We start from the raw sequence: 24,235 nt of genomic DNA on the forward strand, positions 1-24,235 counted from the left end.
AGTTGGCAAAGACTTTTTCCCAGTCTGTAGGCTGTCTCCTGCTCTCTTGATGGTTTCTTTGGCTTGCAGAAGCTGTCAGTTAATAAGGTCCACTGTCTATCTCTCTCTATGACCTGTGGGTTCGGGTTTGTACAGGAATTGGATGCCAGTCCGATTTCCATGAGGGTATTTCCTTCCTTTTCTAAGGTTCTTATGGTTGAGGTTTAACATTTACGTCTCTGATCCATTTGGAGTTAACCTTTGTGCATGGGGATAGATAGGGGTCCTGTTTCAATCTTCTGCATGTGGTCAGCCAGTTTTCCCAGCACCATTTACTGAATAGGTTCTCCTCTCCCCAGTGGTAGGTGGTGGGGGCTTTGTCAAAGATGAGTTGGTTGAGAAATTGAGGTTTTGCTTCTGGAATCTCAATTCTGTTCCATTGATCTATATGCCTGTTCCTGTACCAATACCAAGCTGTTTTGATGATTGTAGCTTTATAGTAAAATTTGAAGTCTGGTATTGTGATACCACCTGCTTTGTTTTTTTTGCTGAGGATTGTTCTGGCTATTCTTGGACGTTTGTGTTTCCATATGAATTCCTGTGTTGTTTTTTCTAGGTCTGAGAAGAATGTTGTTGATAATTTAATGGGTATTGCATTGAATCTGTAGATTGCCTTAGGTAAGATGGACATCTTCACAATGTTGATTCTTCCGATCCATGAGCATGGGATATTTTTCCACTTGTTCGTGTCATCTTTGATTTCTTTGAGCAGTGTTTTATAATTTTCATTGTAAAGGTCTTTCACGTCTCTGGTTAGGAAGATGCCAAGGTATTTCATTTTTTTTGTGGCTATTGTGAATGGAATGGTGTTTTTTATTTGGGTTTCTGTTTGTTTATTATTGGTGTAGAAAAATGCGATTGTCTTTTGTACATTTATTTTGTGTCCTGAGACTTTGCCAAAGGCCTTTATCAATGTAAGGAGGCTTTTGACAGATTCTCTTGGGTTTTCAAGGTACAGAATCAGATCATCTGCATAGAGAGATAACTTGACTTTCTCTTTTCCTATTTGAATACCTCTGATTGCCTCCTCTTCTCTGATTGCTCTAGCCAGGACTTCCAATACTACGTTGACCAGGAGGGGTGAGAGTGGGCACCCTTGTCTAGTTCCAGTTTTCAGGGGAATTGGTTCCAATTTTTGTCCATTTAGGAGTATGCTGGCTGTGGGTTTCTCGTAGATGGCTTTTACTATTTTGAGGTATGTTCCCCGTATGCCTAGATGTCTGAGAGTTTTTATCAAGAAGGGGTGCTGGATTTTATCAAAAGTTTTTTCTGCATCTAATGATATGATCATGTAGTTTTTGTTTTGACATCTGTTGATGTATTTAATTGCATTTATGGTTTTACGAATGTTGAACCAGCCTTGCATCCCAGGAATGAAGCCTACTTGGTCATGGTGGATGATTTTTGAGATGTATTGCTGAATCCAGTTTGCTAGGATCTTGTTGAGAATTTTAGCATCTATGTTCATCAAAGATATTGGCCTGTAGTTCTCTTTCTTTGTTGGATCTTTACCTGGCTTGGGTATCAATGTGATGTTGGCTTTGTAAAATGATTTGGGAAGAGTTCCATCTTTTTCAATCACCTGGAATATCTTCAGTAGGATTGGTATCAGCTCCTCCTTGAATGTCTTGTAAAATTCTGCTGGAAAGACATCTGGACCAGGGCTTTTTTTTTGTAGGAAGTTTTCTTATTACGTAGTCAATTTCCTTGATTGTTATTGGTCTATTTAGGGTCTCAATTTCTTCTTGTTCCAACCTGGTAGGTTGGTGATGTCAGAAAGTCCTCCATTTCCTTAAGGTTTTCAAGTGTGTTTTCATAGAAGTGTACATAGTAGTCTCTAATGATCTTTTGTATTTCTTCAGGGTCAGATGAGACTTCATCTTTTGTGTTTCTGATTGTGTTTATTTGGGCTTTTTCTTTTTCTTGGTCAGTCTAGCTAGGGGACCATTGATCTTGTTTATCCTTTCAAAGAACCAGCTTTTTGTTTCATTGATTTTTTGTATTATCTTTTTGTCTTCTATGTCCTGGATTTGGGCTCTTCTTTTGGTGATCTGGATTCTTCTGCTGAAATTAGGGTTTTTGTGGTCTTGCTTTTCCAGCTCCCTTGGGTGGCTCGTTAGGCTTTTAATTTGTGATCCTTCCATTTGCTTCATGTGCGTTTGTAGGGATATAAATTCCCCTCTTACTACAGCTTTCATGGCATCCCAGAGATTTTGGTAAAATGTTTCTTCATTTTCACTTGTTTCCAAGTACTTTTTAATCTCTGTTTTGATTTTATTGTTGACCCAGGAGTTGTTTAGCATCATGCTGTTTAGTTTTCCATGGCTTTGTGGGTTTTGGGGGGACCTTGTTGGTGTTAATGTTTATTTTCATTCCACTGTGGTCCAAGAAGGTACTTGGTAAAATTTTGGTCCTTTTAAATGTGCTTATACTTGATTTATGGCCAAGTATGTGGTCAATCTTAGAGTATGTTCCATGTGGTGATGATTAGAATGTATAGTCTGTGGTCTGTGCATGGAGGGTTCTGTAGGTATCAATTAAGTTCATTTGGTCAAGAGTCACATTGAGGTTTTGGATCTCATTGCTGATTTTTTGTCTTGATGATCTGTCTAGGGTTGTGAGTGGGGTATTGAAGTCCCCAGCTATGATAGTGTTGGAGTCGATATCTTTTTTTAGTTTACCTAGGAGCTGCTTTATGAAATTTGATGCTCCTATGTTGGATGCATATATGTTTAGGATAGATATTTCTTGTTGATGGATTGAAACTTTTATCATTATGTAGTGGCCTTCTGTATCTTTTTTGATTTTTGATAGCTTAAAGGGCATTTTTTCTGAGATTAAGATCATGACTCCTCCTTTTTTGTGTGTTCTGTTTGCCTGAAAATTTGTTTCCCATCCTCTTACTTTGAGTCTGTGTGTTCTTTCTAGTGAGGTGAGTCTCTTGAAGGCAATAAATGGTTGTCTGTTGATATTTTATCCATTTTGTCATTCTATGTCTTTTCAGTGGCATGTTTAGGTGATTCACATTCAAGCTAATTATTGAAACGTGAGAGTTGATCCCTATTATAATGTCCTCACAGAGTTGTTGTTCTTACTGTTTGTGTGTTGTCTTTCTTTTGGTTCTGGAATTGGTTCATGTGTGTTTTTAATCTTTTCCCTGTACTCTTGTGAAGAATGCTGTGGTTCTTTTTTCCTTTTCTTCTGTGTTAAGTACTTTCTTAAGTGTTTCTTGTAGAGGTGGTCTGCTGGCAGCGTAGGTTCTTATTGATTGGATATCTGGGAAAGATTTCAATTCTCCCTCCCTGATGAAGCTTAACTTGGCTGGGTAGGTTATTCTCGGTTGAAATTATTTATCTTTTAGGACTTTGAAAATAGGGCTCCAAGTTCTTCTAGCCTGGAGGGATTCTGTGGATAAATCTGCTGCTATTCTAATTGGTCTTCGCTGGTAGTAGTCTGACCTTTTTCTCTTGCTGTCTTTAGTATTTTTTCTTTTATGACTACTTTGTTTAGGTGAATTATTATGTGTCTGGGATTTGGTCTTTTCATTTGTTGTCTTGCAGGGGTTCTCTGAATCTCTTGTGTTTGAATTTTTGTATCACTGATGAGATGACGGAAGGTTCTTCAATAATTTCATGACATGTTTGTTCCAGTGTGGTCTCTGTTTCTCTCTCTGCCTCAGGAAGGCCAATTACTCTTAGGTTTGGTCTCTTGAAGTAATCATTCATCCCTTGAAGGTTTTGTTCTGTCTTTTTGAGCTTGTTTTCTATGTTTTTGACAGTTTGGTTAGTTCTGTGCTTTGGTCTTCGAGCTGTGAGATTTGTTCTTCTGCTTGGCTAATTCTGCTTTCCATGCTTATTAGTTTGTTATTTATTTCCATCCCAGTATTCTTTACTGCTGTTATTTCTGACATCAGCTCCTTCCTATTTTCCTCTTGTCTCTCCTCAAATTTTTTTATTCTTCCTATTAATGTCTTAAAGTCTGGGTTTGTTTCATGTGACCAGTCATTCTGGGGGCTCTTCATTGTTTGTGTTCCGAAGTCTGTTGTCTCAGTGTCTGACCTCCCAGGGGTCTGTGTGAGACCTATATTCTTCTTTTGGTTTTTCTTCATTTGTGTGGTTTTTCCCTCCCTACTTTTTCCTTCCCTCCACATCACCATCTTCTTTAATTCTGTTATTCAGGGGTAGAGGGGTTGTTTTTACCTCTGTTTGTTCAATCTCCTATTCTTCTTTCTGTATGTCCTCTTACTTTGTTCAATTCTGGAGTTGCACTGTAGGTTGGGGGTAGGCCTTTTTGCAGTTTTGAGATTTACTTAAGGGGGGCGCTGTGATTCAAAATCTATCTGCAGGTCCTGGTATCCACGGACAGGTGTATGGATAATCTGAAACCCACTTCCCACTGCCTTGGAATCCTTCCATGCAGTGGGGCTGTAGGTTTACTCCCTGAAATAAAATGAGGTTAACAGAGGGAAGAGAATGGAGCAGACAGTGGGGAGAAGAAGGGGGTGAAGAAAGAGAGGAATAGGGGAGAACAGATGAGTGTACCATCAAATGGAGAGACAAAAATTGAAACATATAAAATCAATAGACCATGGCTGCAAACTAACCAACTCCCATACAAATAAAAACTAAAACATACAATGATGCTAACATACAGGCTTACCAACCTCCTTATTGGTGTGCTTTCCCTCTATACAAAGATACGGTTTACCGAGAGAAGAAAAGAAAAGAAGAGAAAGAAGGAGAAAAGAAAAGAAAAAGGAGGGGGGAACAAAACAGAAGGAATAGAATCGAGTCAGTAGACTAACAGAACCAATCAAGCACACTCTGAGACTTTTCGTTTAAGTCTAATGTCCTTTCAGCCCTGATTTCTAGCTGTCTTTTCAGGCTGGTAAGTTTGTTCACAGTTAGGGTCATTTGCCCCTGGCCTGCTGTGAAGGGCAGTTCAGGTCACCAGTCAGTTTACTGCCCAGTTCACCATTCAGATCTAGCCAGTGTCTGTCAAACTTCTCTTTTGGTGTTGTTACCTTGAATAGCCAGCCGGTTTTGCTATCTCACTGCTCCAGATGGTCTTTATCTCAGCTGCTCACCCCAAAGGGGAGGGAACCATTTCCTCAAGGCACACGGGAGGAGACCCATGGCCTGGCAGGACATTATGGTGGCAGTAGGCCTCAGCAGATCTTGCTCACAGGGGCTTCAAGGTCTGAAGTGGTTGATCGCCTCAGACATGGGAGGGGTGATGTGTAATGGCTGCCTCGGTGGCAGTGGCAGCAGCCACAACTCACCATAGGCTCTGGCTTCGCACTGTGGAATGGCTGCCGTGGCGGCACCAGCAGTAGCGGCAGCCACAGTAGCTGCCCAAACCATGGTGATTCCTCAGCGATGTCTACAGCCAAGTTCTGTGTGAAGAGCAAGCTGCTGATGATGGGATCTGCCTGTTAGAATTTTTAATGGTTCATTAGGGAATCTATTAAATTCGTACAGTATTGTATATTGATAAACAGTAATAGCATTGTGTATCAACTACAAAAACAACCCATGTGAAACAATTTAACCATTAGAAGACCTTAGATTATTTGCTTGTAAAATTAATAAATTTTTATGCTATGAGATTATTATGAAAAACTGAATAAGGTTATTAGGCAGGACTTTCAAAATAACAGAGTGAGAATCTCTATAAATCCATTCCTTCATAAACACAACATAAATATTATTAAAGACAATTTTGGAAATTAGCAAAAGGCTTATGATATTCTGAAGAGCATTTATTCAATAAAAATTTTTGAACCTTATTAAAAAAATAGTAAGGCTCATGGAATTTTAACTTGACAAACTCCTACCTCCCTCTCCCTATCTTCACACTAGCTCTGAAGAACAGCAACTCAGAATCACAGTAGCCATGAAAACCATCAGTCTTGAAACCATAACCCTTGCACCAAAGGGGGAAAACAACCTTGAAAATTCTCAGAAACCCATCCTCAGGGCAGAGTCATTATATGACTTGTCTAAAACCTCCATGATAAAGTTTTTCTATTAGTCCTAACTCATTCTTTGACCTAACTCCAAGCTAACTCTGAAGGAAAAGCCCTATATTGGGGTGTTAGTGAAACACAATCAGCTTTGGTTATGTAACACTGCAGTAGCCTATGGTTGTAGTATTACTTGTAGACAAACAAGAGCTCTAGCAAATTTTTTTAAAGACACATCTGAAGAAAAATATGTTCATAGGGAACTCCTTAATACTCTGACATATTCCTGAGGACATAGAAGGCCACACAAAAACACACAGCTGTGTACATACTCATGAAAGACCTAAGCAGGCACCAATAGTTCACCTTTGGCTAACCTTTAAGCCCTGCATATAAAGGGGTAAGGCATACTTATGAGCTGCTTATTCATTGAATTAGTACCTTCACACACACACACACACACACACACACACACGACCCTCAGCAAACAGTGGAAAACGTACTTTCTCAAGGCATTAAGGAAATTTCAATCATTAGCTAACCAATGGAGATGTTAAGTGACTTCCCACTACATGGAATATAGACTTTAAAGAATTACTCTAGGAATGCCACTAAACAAACTGTAGCAACATCAGCAACAATACACTCTGAGAAGAAGTGGATTCGGATTTCCAAAGTAACAACATTATATTAACTAGAATGTCTAGCTTCACCAAAAATGCATGCTACACAAAAAATCAGAAAAGAATGGCCCATACACAGGAAACCTGGGAGTCAACAGAAACTATCCCTGAGGGGACCCATATGTCAGAAGTAATACATAAATCTTTAAAATCAGCTGTTCTACATATGTTCAAGGAACTAAAATAAATCATGTATAAAGAACTAGAGAGTAACAATGAAGACAGCCGAGGTCTGCAACAGATTTAAGCTGGAAAAAAAACAGAATAAGCAAACATGACGATAGGTCAGTGAAGATTATCCAGTCTGAAAGACATGAAAAAGTGAAACAGAAACAAAAGGAAAAAGATAAAAATAAGCAAATCCTCAGAAACCTATTGTACACTCTCAAGCATACCAACATATACATAGTGAAAGGTCCATTAGGCAAGGAAAATAAAGAACAGAAAGTATATTTGAGGAAACAATGGTCAAAAACTTCCCAGGTTAATGAAAATTATTCTACACATCCAAAGATACCAAATAACATAAACAAATTGCCTTTCTTACAGGCTACTGTTGGGGACCACTGCCCTGCTTGAACTCTGCTGAAAAACATACTTGGTATATGTGCAAAGTCATGATCAGTCAAGAATGCCTATAATGGCAAAGCAAGGTCTAAAAGTGCAGTGTTCATTGTGATAGAATAGTTAAAAAGTTATACATTGTCTTGCAAGCAGCTGCACTATGTCTTGTAAACAGTCACTCTTTATCACAAAAGCTTTCTAAGAATAAATCAGGGAGCTATCTTTGCAATGTCTGCACTTTGTCCTTGAAGGATTACTTAACTACAACATTTTGTACTAAGAAAAGTCTGGTAAGAAACTAAGGGACTTTGTCCTATGAGGCAAAGTGTCTTCTGATTCCCCCCACCTTCTACTTCTAATAGTGTTTTGTGAATTGCATTATACTGCACCATTCCTCTTTCAGGATTCTATACCACCCAGCCAAGCAGGATGTAGCAGAGAGGTGCCTGATCAGGGACCTGAAGAGAAAGTCTGCTACAAGTGGAAAATGTGAAGCTACAAGGGCAAGTAGAAGTTTAAAGTAAACCACGGTAACGAATGGGGCAAAATCTGTCTCAAGAAACTAAACATTATATTCAATTGCTTAAATGTATGCTAAAGGACTCAGGGACTTGTGTGTCAGAGTCTAAATTACAGAACTTGTTAGAAGCTGTAGTTAAACATAAGCCTTGATTCCCAGAAGAAGGTACTCTAGAGCAGCATCCTGGGAATGAGTAACAGAAAATCTAAAATGAGTGCATCAATCTGCAGCTTCTCTTTCTGTTTCTCTTTTTTCTACATGGGGATAGGATAAACATGTTTTGGAACCTTGACGGAAATGTAAAGAAAAATTGATGCCTAAGGCTCAGGCAATACACTCACCTCAGCCTCCCAAAGGCACGGAATTACAGGCTGAGCCACCGAGCCCAAATTCTTGTTATGTTTTTATAGTCAAAAGAAAAATCATTTTCTTGTAGCAATTTACAGGTTTGTTTTAATGCTTGCATAAGTTGAATAAGTTTTCTTTTGTAACACTGGTTTTATATTTATTTATTTATTTATTTATTTATTTATTTATAAACCAAGGCTCTAACTGAAATGATATTTTAAAACAGATTACTTTAGAAAACTAAAATTAAAGTCTAAGTTAATTTGCAATTCCTTACAGAAAAAAGTTCCAACAAAGGCTAATTTTGAATAGTCTCAGACAAGCAGGTGAAACAACTCAACATGTCAAAAATCATTGCTTGGAAGCAGTTGCTGTGCTTTGCCTTCCACAGCTCATTAAAACTGATAATGATCCCACTTGTAGTAGTAAAACTTTTGCAGATTTGCCAAATGTGGGGCTTTTTATATATTGTTTCATCAAGCACAGCAGGATAATTAAGGGAACTGGAAGAGGAAAGAGATGATAAAACACAATTCACAAAACACCTTTCAGAATTTAGATATAGGGGACCCTCCACCCCACCCCAAGCTGCCACTACCATGGAGGCCCTCGGCTCCCACCCTGTAAAACTCCAGGCTCCCTCCCTTGCTGCACTGTCAACTCCACCCCAAGCCACTGCTGCCTGGGGAGGCCCTTGGCTCCCACCTCGTGGAGCTCTGGGCTCCCTCACAAGCTGCACCAGCCCACCCCCAGCCACCCTGCACTACGCTGACCTGCAATACCCGGACATCCCACACTCCACCTACTCTGACTTGCCCCCAGCCATAGCAGGACCAGAGAACAGCTGGAGCTCTGAGACGAGGAAGAGACCTACATTGCCACACCCAGCTCTGCCTAGACCTGCACAGCATTCACCTTGGAGCCTAAGAACAAAGAAAGGAAAAGAGGCCCAAGTCACACTGTGACATGCAAACCTACAGCACCCAGCTGTGTCAAGCTCTGCCTCCCCTAGCTGGACTCAGCTGCATTAGAACCAGAGACCACCTGGAGCCCTGAGACGAGGCATTGCCCCACCCAGCTCCATCCAGATCTACCCAGTCTTGAACTTGGAATCTAAGACCTCATGTCTGTGTAGCGGAATAGCACATGATAAGGAAGTTGGTCAGTTTGTGCATCTGTGTGACTGTATGTTCTATTTGTTGTTGTTGTTGTTGCTTTGTCTGTTTGTTTTAGTTTTCCTCTACCTGTTATCTGTTTTGTGTCTATTTCATTTGTTAGTTTCTACCTTTGTCTGTTTTCCCTCTTACTCTTCACTCTCTCCACCTTCTTCTTCCCCCCTCCCTGTTCCATTTCTTTCCTTTTTCATACCTAATTTTGCTTTCAGAGAGCAAGCCTATAGTCCCAATGAATGGAGAGATTTCAAAGCAATGGCAAGCAGGTTCCAGGGTATTTATACAACTGTCTGTGGATACTGAGATCTGCACATAGATTTTGGATCACAGCTCCCCACTCAGTTACATCTCACAACTGCACAAAGTATAGCCCCCAACGTACAGTCCAGCTTCAGAATTGAATAAAGCCAGAGGATTCACACAATGAAGATAGGAGACTGAGAAAACAAATTAGAAGCAACCACCAGCACTCAATAACAGATTTAAAGAAGAAGGGAAAAAAGGAAAAGTGGGGAGGAAAATCTACACAAATGAAGAAAAAGCAGAAGAAGAATATAGGTCTCACACAGGGGAGGTCGGATACTGAGAAAACAGACTTTGGGATACAAACAATGAAGAGCCCCCAGAATAACATACTACAGCCCCAGACAATAAGACATTAATAAAGAGAATAAAAAGAATTGAGGAGAGACAAGATGAAAATAGGAAGGAGTTGATAACTGAGATAACAGCAGTAAAGAATACTGTGATTGAAATAAATAACAAACTAATAAGCATGGAAAGCAGAATTAGGCAAGTAGAAGAAAAATCTCAGCACTTGAAGACCAAATATAGAACTAAACAAAACTGTCAAAAACATAGAAAATAAACTTAAAAAGACAAAACAAAGTTTTCAATAGATGAGTAATTACTTCAAAGATGAAAACTAAGAATATTTGGACTTTCTGAGGCAGAAAGAGGATAGAGACCACCCGGGAACAAACATTCCATGAAATTATTCAAGAAAACTTCCCTCATCTTATCAGTAATGCAAAAATACAAACACGAGAGATTCAGAGAACCCTTGCAAGACAACAACTGAGATGACCAATGCCCAGGCACATAATAATTTGCCTGAACAAATTAGGTATAAAAGAAAAACCCTAAAGGCAGCTAGAGAAAGAGGTCAGACTACCTACCAGGAAAGACCAATTACAGAAGCAGCATATTTATCTAGAGAAACACTTCAGCCTAGGAGAACTTGGAACCCAATATTCAAAGTTCTCAAAGGTAAACAATTACAACCCAGAATTACCTACCCAGCCAAGTTAAGTTTCATCAGTGAGAGAGAATTAAAATCTTTCCCAGTCATCCAATCCCTAAGAACTATGCTGCCTCCAGACTACCTCTACAAGAAACACTCAAGAAAGTATTAAACCCAGAAGAAAAGGAAAAAAGAATGACCATGTTCTTCTCAAGAGTGCAGGAAAAATATTGAAACCACAAATGAATCAACCCAAAAACCAAAAAAAGACAACAGACAAACAAGTACAGCAGCAACTCTATAAGAACCTCATGACAGGGATAAGTACTCACGTTTCAATAATTAGCCTGAATGTGAATAGATTAAATGCACCACTGAAAATAAATAGAATGGCAAAATGGATAAAATATCATGAGGCAACAATATATTGTCTCCAAGAGATTCATCTCACCAGAAAGGACACTCACAGAATGAAAGTAATAGTATGTGAAGCAAAATTTCAGGTGAATGGAACACAAAAGAAAGCTGGACTTACAATCTTAATCTCAGACAAAATACCCTTTGAGCTATCAAAAATTAAAAATTTGAAAAAGGTCACTATATGACAAAAGGTTCAAGCCATCAACAAGAAATATCCACCCTAAACATATATGCACCCAACACAGGAGCACCAACATTCATAAAACAGCTTCTAGGCAAACTTAAAAAAGAGATTGACTCTAACACTATCATAGCTGGGGACTTTAATAACCCACTCACAACCCTAGACAGGTCATCATGACAAAAAAATCAGCAAGGAGATCCAGAACCTCACTGAGACTCTTGAACAAATGAACTTAATTGAAGCCCATGGAACACTCCACCCCACGATGACAGAATATACATTCTACTCTTCACCACACCAAATGTACTCCAAGACCAACCACATTATTGAACAAAAATCAAACATAAACAGCTTTCATAATATTGAAATTTTGCCATGCACCTTCTCAGACGACAGTGGAATAAAAATAAATATCAGCACCAACAAATTTACCCCAAAACTCACAAAAGCATGGACACTATACAGTATGATACTAAGCAACTCCTGGGTCGATGATGAAATCAAAACAGAGATTAAAAGATACCTGGAAATAAATGAAAATGAAAAAACATCTTACCAAAACATCTGGGATGCCATGAAAGCAACAGTAAGATGGGAATTCATATCTTTACAACACACATGAAGAAAATAGAAACATCATAAGTTGACAGCCTAAAAAGTCACCTGAGGATGCTGGAAATGCAAGACCACCAAAACCCTAACTTCAGCAGAAGAATCCAGATCACCAAAATAAGCCCAAATCCAGGACATAGAAGACAAAAAGAACATACTAAAAATAAATGAAACAAAAATCTGGTTCTTTGAAAAGATAAACAAAATAGATGGTCCCCTAGCCAGACAGACCAGGAAAAGGAGAGAAAAATCCCAACTAAACTCAATGAGAAATACAAAAGATGAAGTCACAACTGACCCTGAAGAAATACAAAAGATTATCAGAAACTACTAAGTACAATTGTATGGAAACAAACTTGAAAACCTAAAGGAAATGGAGGACTTTCTGACATAACACAACCTTCCCAGGTTGAAACAAGAAGAAAATGAGACACTAAATAGACCAATAACACTCAAGGAAATTGACTATGTCATAAGAAAACTACCTACAAAAAAAGCCCTGGACCAGATGGCTTTCCAGCAGAATTCTACAAAAATATTCAAGGAGGAACTGATACAAATCCTATTGAAAGTATTCCAGGAGATTGAAAAAGATGGAGCTCTCCCCACATCATTTTATGAAGCTAACATCATATTGATACCTAAACCAAGTAAAGACCCAAGAAAGAAAGAGAACTACAGGCCAATAGCTTTCATGAACATAGATGCTAACATTCTCAAAAAGATCCTAGCATACCCAATTCAACAACACATCACAAAAATCATCCATCATGACCAAATATACTTCATCCCTGGGATGCAAAGGTGGTTGAACATTCATAAGACAATAAAACTAATTAAATACATCAACAGACATAAAAACAAAAACCGCATGATTATATCATTAGATGCAGAAAAAGCTTTTGATAAAATTCAGCACTCCATCTTGATTAAAAAAAAACCCCTCAACATCTAGGCATAGGTGGAACATACCTCAAAATAGTAAAAGCTATCTACAAGAAACCCACAACCATCGTACTCCTACACAGACAAAAATTGTAACCTTTTCCCCTGAAACCTGGAACAAGACACAGATGCCCACTCTTGCCCCTCCTGTTAAACATCGTTAGGGAAGTCCTAGCTAGAGCAATCAGAGAAGAGAAGGTGATCACAGCTATCCAAATAGAAAAAGAGGAAGTTAAGTTATCTCTCTTTTCAGATGAAATTATTGTATACCTTGAAAATACAAAAGAATCTGCCCAAAACCTCCTGACACTGATAAAGGAATTTGGCAAAGTCTCAGGGTATAAAACAAATGTACAAAAGTCAATCGCATTTCTATACACCAATAATAAACACAGAGAAACCCAAATAAAAAGCACAATCCGATTCACAATAGCCACACACACACACACACACACACAATGAAATATCTTGGCATCTTCCTAACTAGAGATGTGAAAGACCTTTACAATGAAAACTACAAAGCACTGCTCAAAGAAATCAAAGAAGACACAAACAAGTGGAAAAATAGTCCATGCTCATGGATTGAAAGAATCAACATTGTTAAGATGTCCATTTTACCTAAGGCAATCTACAGATTTACCGCAATACCCATCAAATCACCAGCAATATTCTTCTCAGACCTAGAAAACACAATGCAGGAATTCATATGGAAACATAAATGACCAAGAATAGCCATACAGCCCTCAATAACAAAAAAAGCAGGAGACATCATGCTTCCAGACATTAAACTTTATTATAAAGCTACAATAATCAAAACAGCCTGGTATTGGTACAAGAACAGGCATATAGACCAATGGAATAGAAATGAGATTCCAGAAGCAAAACCTCAATTTCTCAACCAACTCATCTTTGACAAAACCTCTACAACCCACTACTGGGGAGAGGAGAACCTTTTCAGTAAATGATGATGGGAAAACTGGCTGGCCACATGTAAAAGATTGAAACAGGACCCCTACCTATCCCCATACACAAAAATTAACTCTAAATGGATCACAGACCTAAATGTAAAACCTCAAACTGTAAGAACCTTAGAAAATGCAGGAGACACTCTTATGGAAGTTGGAACTGGCAACCAATTCCTGATCAAAACTTGAAGTGCACAGGCTATAAGAGATAAGATAGACAAGTGGGACCTCATTAAACTGACAAGCTTCTGCAAAGCCTAAGATACCATCAAGAGAGCAGGGAAACAGCCCATAGGATGGGAAAAAATACTTGCCAACTCCATGTCTGACAAAGGCCTAACCTTAAGGATCTACAAAGAACTTGCACATGCTGAAAAGAAAAAACAAACCATCCCAATACAAAGTAGGCAAAAGATATGAAAAGACACTTCTCAAAAGAAGACACATGAACAGGCAACAGATACATGAAAAAATGTTCAGTCTCACTAGTCAACAAGAAGTTGCAAATTAAAGCTACCCTGAAATACCACCTAACTCCAGTCACAATAGCCATCATCACTAAATCAAAAAAATAACAGATGCTGGAGATGTGAAGGGAACACTTCTACACTATTGGTGGGGGGTGTCAACTAGTACAGCCTCTGTGGAAATCAGTGTGGCGATTCCTAAAAGTTCTAAAAATCGTCTCTGCAATTCCCCCTACTGGGAAAATGCCCAGAAGAACTCAGGTCACTCTATAAAAAAGATACCTGCACACATATGTTTATTGCAGCGTTGTTCACAATAGCAAGAACATGAAACCAATCATGCTGCCCATCAAAAGAGGAATTGATTTAAAAAATGTGGTACATATACATAGTGGAATATTATGCAGCCATCATGAAAAACAAAATCATGAACTTTGCAGTAATCTGAATGGAATTGTAGTTGATAATACTGAGTGATCTCTCACAGAAACAAAGAACTGAGTATCACAAGTTCTCATTCATAAGTAGACCTTGAACAATTACCACATTACTATAAGAAAAGGATTGACAGTAGCAGAAAACTGTGGGGGGTGGCAGAGGGTAGTGAGATGGGATTGACAGTAGTTGATATCTGCTTGGGGAACCGGGGCACACCTCATCAATAAGGATACCTGCACAGTGAGTATTTGTATGTCTAATCCTGAATTGTACCCCACAATTTTAAAATTAAAATTAGAAGAGGAAAAAAAAAAGAAGTGGGGAAACCAGGGGGCATGTTGCTTCACAGGACAAAGGACCTGAGTCTTTTACCCACCAGACTATTATTAGTACAAATGACATGCTTAAGCAAGCATTCAAAAACAAAGCATAGGCAGTAACATGGAAACGTTCTTGTCATGACCATAAGCAATGAAATGTGACTGTTTCATAAGAAATGAAATGTGACATAATGCAACTTCTTGTAGAACAATATGGTTAATATATAACTTCCTTACTTAGTCTAACAAAAGGACACTGCACTTCAGAACTTGTTTCAGCATGCATACCTATCTGATTTTTGTCATCATATGTATTCTTGGTTGATTATGCCTTTGCATGTAGCCAAGCATGCCTTCAGCAAGGTTCAGGCATGACAGTGGTCTCCAACAACATATAACTGCCATTTCATAAAACCCTCATGAGCAGGCAATAGTGGAGCATGCTCATCATAGACTAAAGCTTCAACTTATAAAACAAAAGGAGAAACAAGAGACTTTTTCCTCTCCCTCTAGACTTCTCAAACAAATCCTACTTACTTCAAATTTGTTCACATGTGATGATCAGGGGATAACTCCAAGGGAGCATCATTATGGCCGATGCACACCACTGGTGTACTGGAAGACACTAGATGATGGCAACTGGAAAGGCCCTGATTCATTAATAGCATGGGGTAGAGGGTTTGCTTATTTCTTTCTAGAAGCCACAGCTACAATCTTTTGGGTTGCTGGCAGATATGTAAACAGTGGCATGGAGGAAGACGAGCTAATGTGCAATTTTCAGCAAATGGCCCAGGGAGCTGACGAGGTGTAGAGTACCCAGCTTGCTCACCCAAGGATGCCAAAAAGGGAACAAGTAAAGAACGCGCTCAACTTGGCAGCTACCCTATAAAAACTGACCTTTTTGAAAGCAAGTTATACTCATCCTAATAATTGTGGTACTAAAATGAGTGTTGTTCATAACAAAACCAATTGTGTCCAAGCTTATGTATTTGCTGCCTATGTACTTATGGTGGGTAAAAATGTTCATATTCAACTCAATCCCACTAGCCAACTATATCATATTGGATGTATAAATTTGTATTTACATCATTTCATTATTCAGAATGGCAAAAATCAATCCATTATGCTTATGTATCAGCCTACTGCAATATAGATGCCTATAAAACTTATTGAACAATGGAAACAAACACCCACTTGGCAGATTCTACACTTATATGTCAAAAGGTGTTGCGTAGAGGAAAATGGGTGACACACTTAATTATTGGTGTTATTATCACTATTATTGGAATGACTACATTCCATGACCACATCAGTTGGGGCTTGTCCGAAGAAGTTCAAACTCATAATTTTGTAAATAATCTTGTTCAGAACTCTTCTCATTTATGGCATGTTCAACATACTTTAGATTTCACTTTTCAGGTTGACTTAGATCGTCTGAAAGATGTGGTGTTTTGGATGGGTCAAGAATTTGAGAATATCCATACCCACATAGAACTTCCTTGTCATACTCTTACTACCTACTGTATTATCCCCACTGAAGCATAACAGGAGTGACTATGATTGGAGTAAGATTGAGGCCCATGTCTTAGAGGCATGGGGACAACATAATGTAACTTTAGATATTCCTGCTTTACAAAAGGATATACAACAACTGAACTCTATGAAATTAAATATGTCTAATGACCAAATATTGAAAGTATAGTGACTGTATTTCAAGCTTTTAATCCACAAGTATGGTTCAAAAATCAAAACATTATTTTTGTTGTTTCTCTTATTGTGGTTTTAACTGTCCTCTTTCTTTTCTGTCAGTCTGCAGAATTGAATTAACCAGTAGAAGTCAAATAAAGGCTCTTTAACCAAAAATTACCATAGCTGCCCCAATTAATACTCAAATAAAAAACAGGGAGATGTTGGAAATGACTGCCCTGCTTGAACTCTGCTGAAAACAAACATGCAGCCGGGCTCAGTGGCTCAGCCTGTAATCCCATGCCTTTGGGAGGCTGAGGTGAGTGGATTGCCTGAGCCCGTGTGCTTGAGACCCGCCTGGGCAGCGAGATCTCATCTCTACAAACAATTAAAAAATCAGTGGGGCATGGTAGCATATGCCTGTAATTCCAGCTACTCGGAAGGCTGAGGCGGAAGGATCGCCGGAGCCCAGCAGGTTGAGCCTGCGGTGGCCAGGAGTGGCCACTGCACTCCAGTCTGGGTGACAGAGTGAGATGCCAACTCAAAAAAAAATTAAAAAATAAATAAATAAATGAATTGATTACTTCACATTTTCTAAGTAAACAATGTGGCATCTCCAAATCATTTTGGCACAGTGGCAAGCATGTGGATTTTGAGAAGAAATGATTTCGACTTTTTATTCTGGATTCTTGCTCTGCTGTATGATTTGGGTGAGTAAATAAGCCTGGGTCTTATTTCTTCATTTGTGCAAAGAGTAGTTAAGTATCTCTCTCAAGGTTGTTGTGAATTAAGGAAATTAAAATGCATGCAATTATGGTTAATAGTATGTACATAGTATTTCTGACTCAATAACAACTGCTATTTTTCCTATATTTGTGATTTTATACTTTGTAAAATTTATAGCTGGTGTTTATTGTTGTAATTTTACATTTTTAATAATTAAAGCTTAAAAGACCACAAACTTACAGTATGATTTGGCAACAGTATTTTTCCATTAAAATTTTTTACATGACTATGAAAAATAATCAATAGAATAAAAATGGCCTAATTAATAGTTAGATGTAATCATATTAATATTTTCATATGGATCTTTTTGTATGTGTGTCTGTGTGTGTATATATATGTACAACAATATATATGTTGTATTATGACAGAAAAATAACTATTCTCTCTACAACTTTCAGTTACATGGTTTTTTTGTTTTTGTTTTTACTAAATATAAAATTTTAAAAATTTGTTTCTGGAAGAAATGAGGTCTTGCTATATTACCCAGGCTTTTCTTCATTCCCTGGCCTCAAGCAATCCTGCTGCCTTGGTCACCCAAAGCACTGGGATTTTAGGTGTGAGCCACTATACCACAAAAATGGAATATTTATAATAGCTGCACAATATTTCATTGGATTTATATACTAATATTCATTCAATGAATTCTATTACTAGATCTACATAATTTACACATATGTTTATTTATATATGTGTATATGTATATATACTTAGTGCTAGGATTACAGACTTGAGCCAGTGCACCAGACCTGTGTGTCTCTTATAAGGACACTTGTCAGTGGACATAGGACCACCATAGATAATTCAGGATGATATAATCTTGAGATTCTCAACTACATCTGCAAAGACCCTTTTCCAAACAAGGTCACATTCAGAGGTCTACAGGGGTTTGGATGTGGACATATGTTCTGGGAGGCCGCTATTAAGCCCACATTATACCTATACAAACAGGTATGTGGACACACATAATTTTACAGAAAAAAATGCCCAGATCTTTACCTTCTCTTGGACCCCCAAATGACCTTCTGAGAAGTCCACTGCTACTGACAGTTTGTTCCATGCTGGTTCACCTCCCTCATCTTTTGTCTCACATTCATGCTATTTCTGTCGGGGATGTAAAGACTGGTGCACCAGATAAAAGTGAAGCTAGAAATATTGGCTTTATCATTATTAATGAAACAAAAAACAACAGAGGCTTGCGAGGATGCAGTGAAAAGGAAACACCTCTACACTGTTGGTGGGAATGGAAACTAGTTCAATCTCTATGGAAAACAGTGTGGTGATTTCTAAAACAACTAGCAATTGATCTTCCATATGATCCAGAAATCCCCCTTCTGGGAATATGCCCAGATATACTTAAATCACTCTACAAAAAAGACACCCCCACACACATGTTATTGCAGCACTATTGACAATCTAAAAAACGTGGAACCAACCATGCTACCCATTGAAACTGGACTGGATAAAAAAGTACAAATACACAATGGAATATTGTGCAGCCATAAATAACATAATTATGAATTTCACAGCAACTTGGATGGATTTAGAATCTATAATACAGAGTAATTTATCAAATAACTATGTACCATATGTTCTCACTCATGAGAAGACCCTGATCATTTACCATAATACTATAAGAAAAAAATTGGCAGTTGCAGGAAAATGACTAGGGGAAGGGGGTACATTACATAAATAAGGGTACCTGATCTCAAATCATGCAAAGTGGGGTCCAAATGTAGGCCCAAACTTTACCTGGACAATGACAACTTGTATACTGCTGCACCAACATGACTGGAGGGAAAAAGATTCCTGTAAGAGAAATAGCACAGTATAACAAAATTCTAATAACACTTTCAAAACTAGAAGGTGGGGGAGTCAGGAGCCACTTTGCCTCACAAGAAAAAAGTCCTGAGTTTTTACCCACCAGAAATGTTTTAGTACAAAATGATGTAGTTAAGTAAGCCTTCAAGGACAAAGTACAGATAGTACAAAGAAAACTCCCTGTTTTATCTTAGAAAGCTTTTGTGATAAAGAGTGACTGTTTACAAGATATAGTGCAGCTTCTTGCAAGACAATGTAGAACACTTTATCTATTCTATCACAACAGACACTGTATTTTTAGAACTTTCCTCAGCATACATGCCCATCTGGCTTTGTCATTATAAGTATTCTTGACTGGATGAGACTTTGCACATACACCAAGTATGTTTTCAGCAGAGTTCAAGCAGGACAGTGGTCTCCAACATCTCCCCCTGTTTTATTTAGAGAGAGAGAGAGAATCACCTCTCAAAGGTAAGGGAGGGGGGCAAAGCTAAGAGAACATGGCAGTCATAGCTCAAAGAGCCACATGGAGACAGCAGAGTTTAACAAAGCAATGATCTACCTTTATTTTTTTATCACAGAAATGACTCATTGTGGTATAAAAAATTTGGTCTCTGTCTTTTCTTTCTTGCACAGAGCTCCTAAAACACTTAGGATTTCCTGAGCAATAGAAGTGTCTTTTGTTATTAATAACAACGCTTTTAAAATTATAATTGAGCTTATGCTAATGAGGTAACTTGGGATAGTTCCCTGGATATCTTCAGGATGGAGTCTTGTCACCAGAAGAGCAAGCATTGATTAGTGAGTGGGAACTTTCAACCCCACCTCCAACCTGTTGTTTCTGTGTCAATGGTTAATGATTTAATCGAACATGTATAGGAATGAAGTCACCATAGGAAATCACATGTGGAAATGGGGGTACATCCCAACTTTTTGGGAACAGAGGATCTTATGCTTGGGACCCTTTGGACTTCTCTACCTCTTCTTCTGGCTATTGATTTGTGATATTAATTTTTCAGGTCAGTCTGGGTTTTGAGAGTGTCAGCTCAATGGGTCAGGTAGCCTAACCTCATAGAGTGTCAGCTTGATGGGCTGGCAACCTAGCCCCAGGAGTGTTGGCACTAATGGGCTGGCAAGTAAAGCTCTCAGAGAGTTGCTGATTGAGTGGGCTGGCAACCCTAACCCCATGAGGGTCTCAGTTTTGGAGTCTCACCTTGTGCTGGTAGCTATCTTGGCTCAGCTGACTCCAGTGGCTGACAAGCAGCCACCGGGTCTCATGGCTCTTCTACACTGATGATCTTCAGCAACTCTTCAGGTTGGGGGTTTTGTCTCATGCCCAGGGGGAATGAGGAACTGGGATTGCTGGAAAGTGAGAAAGCAGAAATTATTGAGAGAACAGAAAAGTTTCCACAGTGAGAGGAGACCTGAAGGGGTTGTCCATTTGGAGCTGAAACCTGTTGCTTTTATAACCCTAAGACCGAGCAAATTGGCTCACACTAACTGAGCTGATTGGCTGGCACTAGCTATGCTGATTGGTCAGCACTAAGAACATATCAACAGGAGATAGGAGCTTAATGGTGAGCTGATTAGTTGGCATTTGGCAGTGAGCTGATTGGTTGTTTTTCTATCCCAGCAAGGAGCACTTAAGCTATAGCTTGAGAGCTTCTAGAGAGCTTGTTTATGAAAGCAAGTATTTATCAGTCCCAGAGCCTGCAGCAGACCTGTTACTGTGGACCTTACCTGTCTGTCTGCCTAACTTTTCTCTAGCTAGCTCCTCTCTCATTTGTATCCTTTATAATAACTGGAACAGTAAGTGTGACATTTTCCTGTGTTCTGTGAGTTATGGTAGCAAATGATCATACCTGATGGGGGAGGTCGTGGCAACCTCCACATTTGTAGCCAAGTCAGACAAAAGTTCAGAAAGGCCTGAGACCCAGTGCTTGCCCCTGACACCTGAAGTGAGGACAGTCTTGTGGGGCTGAGTCCTTAAACCTCTGCAGTCTGATAACTCTGGATGTTAATGTTTGAATAGGATTGGATTGTAGGATACCCATTTGGCATCAGAGAATCAGAGAGTTGAAGACTTGATGTTGGAAAACACATCATATATTTGGTATCAGAAAGAACCAGACTCATGGATATATTTTGAATTTTTTTTTTTTTTAGTTGGAGTCTCATTCTTGCCCAGACTGGAGTGGAGAGGCACGCTCACAGCCACAGTAGATTTGATCTACTGGACTCAGGTGATACTTCTGACTCATCCTTCCAGATAGCTGGAACCAGAGGCATGTGCCACCATCCCTAGTTAATTTTTTGATTTGTGGAGATGAGGTCTCATCAAGTTGCCCTGACTGGTCTCAAGCCCTTGGGTTCAGGCAGTCCTCTCACCTCAGCCTCCCAAAATGCCAGGATATAGGTATAAGCCACCGCGCCTTGTTTCATGGATATATTTTTAATGTAAAAAGCTAAAACTGAATATTGATCAAATAAGTTCCATCTTCTACTTTTTCCCTTAATTCCCTAGAATGATATAACAAATAGGTTTTTTGTATGTTCTAGACATGTACCTGTAGGATGTTTGTGTCTATATGTGTATTTATATGTGTGGCACCCATGTGTTTGTATGAATATATAAACATACAATATATGTAATGTATGTAAATGCTCCCATGTATTATAACTTATTTTTTTTGGTCTGTCAAATCCTTTGTTGTTTTGTTCAACATTATAGCCTTGTTTATATGAGGGAATTATGCTACAGTATTCTGGTGAACTGAATGACTATGTCACTAGCATTTATTACAAAAGATTTGGTGATGGCAAGTAGATGCCAAAATACACTGCAGATGTCCTCAGGTAGCAAGAGGATTTAATGACCACATATTATTGAACCTTAGGATTTCTTGAATTAATGGATGATTGCACAGTTACAGATGTACTTTCTATGAGTCAGAGTCTCATTCTGTTGCACAAGCTGGAGTGCAGTGGCATGCTCAAGGCCTCCACAGCCTTGACCTGGTGGGCTCAAGCAATCCTTCCACAACAGCATTCCAAGTAACTGGACTGACATGCATGACCCCACTCAGTTAATTTTTTTTTTTTTTTTTTTTTTTAGAGATGAGTTCTTTCCAAGTTGCCCAGGTTGGTGTTGAAACCCTGGGTTCAGACAATCCTCTCATTTTAGCTACCCAAAGTGCTAGGATTATGGACGTGAAGTATCACGCACAGTCACAGTTACAGAATTTTAAAGTATGACTTTGCTTCTTTCACAGAATATTGAAAAAAGTAGAAACACAGTTAATCCTGAACACTACAGTTTGAACTGAGTAGGTCCACTTATACCCAAATGTGACTCAAGCACAGTTTTTGCAGAATTCAAAGCTCACATATTTGAAGGGTCAACTTTTCATATGAACAGTTCTGCAGGGCTGGCTGCAGGACGTGAGGAAGCTTCTTTTGGTATAAGCAGGGGATCCTAGGGCCAATCTTGATAATACTGAGGGACAACTCCACAGATGCATTGTGCATGATGAAAATGAGCAAAAAACTGTTTACATTCCTTCCACTTTGATAAATACACATATTCAGTAGGACTGTGTTTTTACAGGAATCACTCTCAATGAAGAATGTGCTTGTGGAGTTCACCTGGGAGGAGTGGCAACTTCTGGACTCTGTTCAGATGGACTTGTACTGGGACCGATGTGATGTGATGTAACATCTTGTGATGTTACAGAACTACAGCAACCTGAGGTCACTACTTAAAGAAAACTGACCTCTCTCACCTAAAGGGTGCTTAGTGTCCTTTTCTTTCTCAGCTTCCAAAAGCTTTGGTATGCCACAAGTGGTCAATTTCAGCCCCTTTCTAGGTCTCAGAGGAGAAGGTATAATCTACTGTCACCTTAGGAAAAAACCTTTAGACTGGGTGTGGTGGCTGGGCCTGCTGTAATCCCAGCACTCTGGAGGATAAAAATGGGAAGATCTCCTGAGACCAGGGGCTCAAAACCAACATGGGTAACATACCAAGATCCCTCCCCTAATATAAAAACTGTAAAATTACATAAAAGAATAAAATATAAAAGAAAAAGTCTTTAATTTGAAAACATGCAAATTATGTAGTCCCTGAAATGTACTTTTCTTGTATGACGAGAAACACAGTGCAATTCAGTGATCTTGAATCTCCTGTCATTTCCCATGTTCTGGGTATCAAGTCAGCAAACCTGATACTACCTTCTCAAGGTTGGAACTCAGAGAACCACTGTGGACATTGGAAGATAAAAATCCATAGTCCTACCCACCAAGGTAAGTGACAGAGAACCAACAAGAGAGGAAAGGAGTGAGGATCACATTTAGGTTGTACAGAGAAGGCATTACAGTGTTTGGGAGGCCAAGGCAGGAGAATTGCTTGAGCCCAGGAGTTCCTACCAGCCTGGGCAACATAGCGAGACCTCATCTCTACAAAAACACAAAAATTAGCCAGGCATGGTGGCTTGTGCCTGTAGTTCCAGCTACTGGAGAGGCTGAAGTGGGAGGACCCCTTGATCCAGGCAGTCAAAGCTATGGCGAGCCGCAATCATGCCACTACACTCCCACCAAGAACACAGAGTGAGTCCAAGTCTCAAAAAATAAAAAATATAAAGTGGTTACACCTGTATTAATTCATTGTGAATTATCTAATCCTATTTTACACTCATGGCTGTTACCTTTTGGTGTTTGTTTAAATTACTGTTTCTTCACCATGTCTAAGAGGTAAGGAAGTAGTGATTAGTGGTACAGAGTTTTTCATTTTTTGAAGGGGAAAGAGTTCTGGAGATGGATGGAGGAGCGAAATTTGTTTCACCAGATGAAAAAGTTCCTCAAAGGGAACATTTTGCCAATGTGGAAGAGGGAAAACCAAAAAACAAGCACTATAAGGCATCAAAATCAATGAATTCAAAAGCTGATTTGAGCCATGGAAAAAATGTCTCGATAGGTATATGATATCAAATGGAGAGTATTTGAAAATGTACTTTTAAATATGTAAGAAATACACATTTTTAATAAATCCCAGGTTTGGGGGAGTG

The 24,235-nt window shown here is 38.9% G+C and overlaps 1 protein-coding gene across 1 annotated transcript in view; it reads left to right on the forward strand.

Moving 5' to 3' along the window:
• Window positions 1-24,235, forward strand: part of LOC103253168 (chromodomain-helicase-DNA-binding protein 6-like) — a gene marked incomplete at its 3' end in the record, with an annotated part of 79,778 nt that overhangs the window by 46,989 nt on the left and 8,554 nt on the right. The gene's annotated exons all lie outside the window — the stretch shown is intronic.

Source organism: Carlito syrichta, unplaced genomic scaffold (genome assembly GCF_000164805.1).
Source record: "Carlito syrichta isolate Samal-C Ts95f unplaced genomic scaffold, Tarsius_syrichta-2.0.1 Scaffold66842, whole genome shotgun sequence".
In the NCBI taxonomy this organism is placed as follows: Eukaryota; Metazoa; Chordata; class Mammalia; order Primates; family Tarsiidae; genus Carlito; species Carlito syrichta.